Source organism: Arachis stenosperma, chromosome 6 (assembly GCF_014773155.1).
Source record: "Arachis stenosperma cultivar V10309 chromosome 6, arast.V10309.gnm1.PFL2, whole genome shotgun sequence".
NCBI classification, from domain to species: Eukaryota; Viridiplantae; Streptophyta; class Magnoliopsida; order Fabales; family Fabaceae; genus Arachis; species Arachis stenosperma.
In genome coordinates this window covers 28,087,714-28,093,713 of record NC_080382.1, presented here as the reverse complement: position 1 = coordinate 28,093,713, position 6,000 = coordinate 28,087,714, and the positions used below count along the sequence as shown (strand labels likewise).

Sequence of the window (6,000 nt, the reverse complement as noted above, 5' to 3'; positions counted from 1 at the left end):
CCCAGAAACCATGGCCTTCGTAAATACTTCCATACCCAATCACTTTTCTTCCAACATGGCCATTTAAATTTTCTCCTAAGAAAAACTTATCTTCCTAAGGTATGTTTTTGACCAAACTCTCTAGATTCTCCCAAAACCTTATCTTGTATTGCTCGTCCAAACCCACTTGCGGTGCATAGGTGCTAATCACATGAAAAGTACTTCCTTCCACCACAAGTATGATAGAGATGATACAATCTCTCACCCTCTTGACATCCACTATGTCCTTCTTCCACTTCTTATCCACAATAATACCTATCCCATTCCTATTCTTCACCTTTTAACTCCCTAGCCTACGCACCGACCCATTTTATTTTTTTGTAGGCACATAATATTAATCTTCCTCCTTGTCATGGTATCCACCACCTCCATGGATTTTTTTTGTTAGAGTGCCTATATTCCATGTCCCAAATCTCAACCTTCTGTCACTCCGACCTTTATCTTTACCTTTTTCTTTGTGAACTAGCTTATTTACCCTCGTCCGTTCAGTAAAACGCCGGAACCCTTACTCATTTAACACTACATCCGGGTACTGATGTAGCGGCTCTTGCTCATTTGACACTGTACACGAGCCATCAGTGTGTTACTTCTAGGCAACGACCTAGTTTTAGCACAATAACATCTTTGATCCATGTCATGAAGATTCGACTAACTTTTTATGTTGGCTGTCAAAGGCCTAATACAACCTTCCTCCTTTATCTAGACTTCAAACCGGCTATGTACCGCAGGTATAGCATAGATAGAGTTTACAAAACTAATTATATATATATATATATCATAAGTATGATTATGCACTTTTTATTTTTTTTTCATATGAAAAAAGAAAAAAATATTTAAAGTTCTGCTAATTTTTTTTGCAATGGGAAGAAAGTATAGAGTTAAAAGAACTCACTTAAAATTCTTTTTAAAGGATAACGTGGTAAAATTGAATAAAAAAGGTCCTTTTGGAATAAATATTTAGCTACTTGTGAATCTTTGGATATTGTCTTATTCGATATTTGTTAATTACTCTTTTACCCGCAAATGTAATCTAATTATCAGGGTGGACAATAATGATACCCAACATGGTAAAACTGGCAGTCACCCTACCAGTAGTAAGAGATATAAGGATGGATACATAGAATAACCTATTATTGTTTTAATACATATAAATCAAAAGATATTTTATCCATCTACGTCATGCTTAGACTTCCTTCTTGCATATGCACTCTTTCGGATGCACATACTAGAATAAAAGGTAAAAGTTAATTGCTATCATGTTCGCCCAAATAGGTTATTTTCTCACCTACTACGGATCTCATACTATCCTCCATAAACTGAAAATCTATTATCCTAATTACTACATGAATCCCATTTAGTTGACCTGTACCTATTTGAAAACAACCTCAATTAATCCTGTCTTTTTTAATAAGAGTCCATACAATTTTCATAGAATTTCTCTTTTGAATGAAATTTAATGGGATCCATAGAGACCATGTCTTCTTCTATTGGATTCCAAGTACCTGGATCAACTGAAATTTCGATTCTATTTGAACTGATCATTTTCAAATGGTATTCACAATGTTCACACCACAAAAAAATACTGAGTACCATCGGATTAATCAAATAAATCTGTCGTTAAATAGATTATCGTTGAATTTACCGTCGTTCTTGGTTTGACGGTATAAAAATCGCTGAAAACTGCTTACCGTCGGATTTTTCGTCAGTCTTTTCAATGGATTTTGGCGTGGTTTCACGTGTTTAAGCACCATATTACCGTCGGATTTATTTGACGGTAAATCCTACGGTAATGTTAAATATATTATTTAAATTTTCGTGGCACAGTTAAGCCATAATTAGTAGACTCTTGTTAACAAAATTGTTAGTAGAAATTTAACGTTGCAAAAAATCAAAAAATTATTTTATTAATAAATAAATGGCCTGAAAGAAATAAAATATCACAAATGTAGAATACAATGATGTAGATAAACAAAAATGCATAAAACCCTAAACCTACAGATCCAGGTAATCTTTGTTATTGTCAGCGGCGACATCTTGGTCCCCCTGATGAGGCAGCGGAAGAGGTGCTATTGTCGGTGCCACACTAATAGCGTCGCCGCTAGAACCAGCAGCGCCGCTGCCTCCAGTGCACATCTGCTATCGCAACCAATTGAGTTATTCCAACTTCTCCATCAGGTCCGAGCTGATGGCAACGTTTGCAAGAATCTCTCGATATGTCTGCTCAGACTACTCTGCTTGTTGGTGAAGCTTCTGTATTAACTTCTGCACCTCCTCTTTCAGGTCGACAACTTTCTATGGATCAGCAAGGCTGGTGGCAGAGGCAGAGGCAGAGGAAGCCGCCAACTGTGGAGGAGCGGAGGCCACTGGCGAAGAATGACCTCAACCTGAAGCGGCAATTCTTGTAGAGTTCAGAGGTGGTCTCGTGCTAAATCCTATCGGGATCTACCACTGAAGTCTCGGAGCTGGCTTCGTCGGCCCACTAGGCAGTTGAAATTGTTGGGTTGCAGCCTCCAACATCTGTGTGTACTCCTCGTGCGTCACACATGTTAGTTGTGATTAGGATAAGAGTTAAATAATTGACTTTAAACCAAATAAAGTTGAAACTTAGGATTAATTTAAACTCACATAATGGGCCGCAGACTGCTCGTCAGCAAATCTCTCCTTGTTTGCCTTCAAAGTATGGGTATACTTGAAGGTTTATGCCAATGTCGCCTCACGATCCAACGACTTAGACTACAAATTAATATATCAACCAAGTAATAAAATAACAAACAAATTAAACAATGACAGACAAATATAAGTATGAACCAAAATACAGAAAATCTTAATTCTAATGTCAAAAATATGAATTTGATTCTTTCGATTTCACTAAAAATATTATGAAAATTTCGATAGATTCTCCCGTAAAATTTGGATTTAGCCACCCTTGAAGGGTTCCATCCAACATTTTCTAGCAATCTCAGAACATAATCTAACATATTCTAACATATTTTGACCACCTAAATCCACTAAAACAAAAAAATTAAACTAAAATTTACTCAACTAATTAATTAATTAACTTGATAATAAAAAAGAAAAGTGTTTTAACTAATTCAAGTAACTACTAAAACATTAAACAATGTAAAAATTCTTACCAGTCTGGTCTTCGTCTTCAAGAAGGTCTCCGACCCACCCGTATACCTCAACGACCTGGGTGAAGCCCTGTTAGCGATGTTCGTCAAACAGCGATGCTTGAACCCCTCATTATCTCTAAAATAGGCCTCCAATTCACGCTTGATGTTTGAACGAATCTACGATGTTAGGTGGTCTTTCCCCTGATAAATGTCGCTCATCATCTGTTGAAAACGTTTGGCTATCCGGTGGTCATAGATCTTCCTGATCATGACTTTGTGTTCTGCATTTCATATGAATTTAAACTTCACATAGTGATTTACCAAGATTAGTTAGTCGGAATAAAATATATTTCCTATATAGTTAAGTAATTCAAACAAAATTGGGTTGTTACCACCTACTTTTGAAACCAACACTCTCTCACATTAGCCGGAATTTGCGTGTACATCGCCCATGGGTGGCCGTACATGGATTTAATGACCTCGAATATCTCTTGTGTGCAAGTATTAGGGTTTAGTACAAACATGTTAGAGAAAAAATCTCACATTAACAAACATATAAGATAAACAAACTTAACATAAACAAACTAAAGATAAACAAACTTAATATTAAAAAACAAAACTCATGACTGCATGCTATCGAGTCAAATTTTCAGCCGGATGACGGGCAGTGGTGGAGGAGCATCCTACTCGGGGACATTGAAGGAATCACCCACCGCAGGCTCTGTCGTCATTGTTGCTGTATCTGCAAGGGGCATAGCAGAAGGAGGCATCCAGTTTAAGTTTGGGACTATGATGAATTGTTAGTCCGATGGACCCACTTGTGATATCATAGGGGTGACAGGGCAGGCAGGGTAGAGGACGATGACTATGCAGCCCTGAAAAATTTGGTGGAAGCCCACCTTCTACCACGATCATATAACCTACTCGACCTATCTCTGCTACCTGTCGTCATGTCTGTACATCAAATATTAGTAACATACTAATAAGATAGCAAACATCAATAAATAATAACATAAGAAGAAACTCAAGAAATAACAAATAATTATAAAAGTGTTTTAGTTTAGTAAATTAAAATAAAATAAAAAATGAATATATACATATATAATTCTCTTGTAAATACCATAAATATTTATCATAACACCAACTTAACAAAATAAAAAAATAAACTAAAATCAAAATAATTATTCAAATTAACAATTACACAAAAATACAGTAACCCAACAATTAATTATAACAATTTCAAAAACACAATTTTAATTTATTTGATTTCACTGAATATCTTATAAAAATTTTGGCAGAAACTCCCTTAACATTCAAATTTTTTCACCCTTCAAGGGTTCTATCCAAATTAAATATCCCTCAACCCTTCTCAACCGGTTAAGTTTTTCAATCATTATTAAGGTAACATACAAACAGCTCAATCATTATTAATACAGTCAAGCATTTTTCTAACATTCAGCAATAGAAATTAGCAAACAGCTCAATAATCTAACAATTTTCAGCAATCTCAGAGTCTAATCTAACCTATTCTAACCTATCCTAACTACCTAAATCCATTAAAATAAAAAATTAAACTAACTAACCTCTACTAACTAATTAATTAACTTGATATAATAGAATTTGAAATAACTAGAGTTCAAACAAAAAATCTTGAAGAAGGGTGGAGGTGCAGTGGCAGTAAAAGCAGAAGTAGAAGCAGCATGGGCATTGAAGCAGCGGTGACAGGGACGTTCAGCAGCGGTGGCAGCACCTTCAGCGGCGGCGGCGGCAGAAGAGGTAGACAGAGAGAAGAGATAAGAAGGTTAGACAGAGTGGAGGGTGAGAGAAGAGAGAAGACTGAATTCGAAATGAAGGGGGAGGGGTTTGCGATTCTAATTTAAGGCACGGTTATTCTTGAATTTATCGGAGGATATTTTCGATGGTAATACGGTGCGGATCACCAAAACGCATCTCCATTAAATGTCTCTACCGGTAACTCCGATGCTAAAGTTTGGCGTTAATTTGTTGTGATTTTCCACCAAAAGTTACTAGCAGATTTACCGTCGGAAGCGACTATCTATCGGTAACTATTTAACGTGACGAATTCCTCATCAAACTCGTCGCTAAATCCAACTGTAATCATTGCCGCTAAATTCGATAGTAAATTCAACAGTTCTCAGCATTTTTTGTAGTGTCACAAATATTCATTTTCTATCTAAGAAATTTTCTATAATTTAATCCACAATAAATTTTGCATTCAATCCATAAATACTTGTATGTTTTAGTTTCATTAAGATCTTTAGAATTCTCTCTTTAGTTAAATTTTCATTCGTGATAGTTGTTTTTATAGAAGAACCCTCACTTTTACTACTATTTCTGCCTTTACCACAAATAAAAATATAAAAATAATTATTATTATATTTATCACTTTCACCTAAAATGTGACTAATAATATAAATTTAAGAACGAAAATAACTTTCAAACACTTATAAATACTATTCTTTTAACTCAATTTAGTATCATAAATGTATGATTATGATATCTCTTAGAAACTTATTCAGATAGCTACAATTCTTTTTATAATTATCCAAAAAACTTTTTTGATTCACTTAGGAAAGAAAGGTAATTAAAAATTTTTAAAAATTAACTTTCAATATCAAAATATATGAATAACAGTTTCTTTGGCTATTGTTATCTCTAATTAAAAAAAATTTATTAGATAAAATTTTTTTAATGTTTTTGACATCAACTAAATAATCAACATTACTCTAACTAAAATGGTCATTGTTATTCTAGCTAAAAAGATCTTTTTTCATATCAATTAAAATTGAGTCTTCACTTGCACTGATATTTTTAACGGGATCAAAAC

General features: G+C 34.6%; 1 pseudogene; it reads right to left on the bottom strand.

The window, feature by feature from the left end:
• Nucleotides 1-872: 872 nt before the first annotated feature.
• LOC130933936 (acetyl-coenzyme A carboxylase carboxyl transferase subunit beta, chloroplastic-like) overlaps nucleotides 873-6,000 on the bottom strand; it is a 54,032-nt pseudogene continuing 48,904 nt past the window's right edge.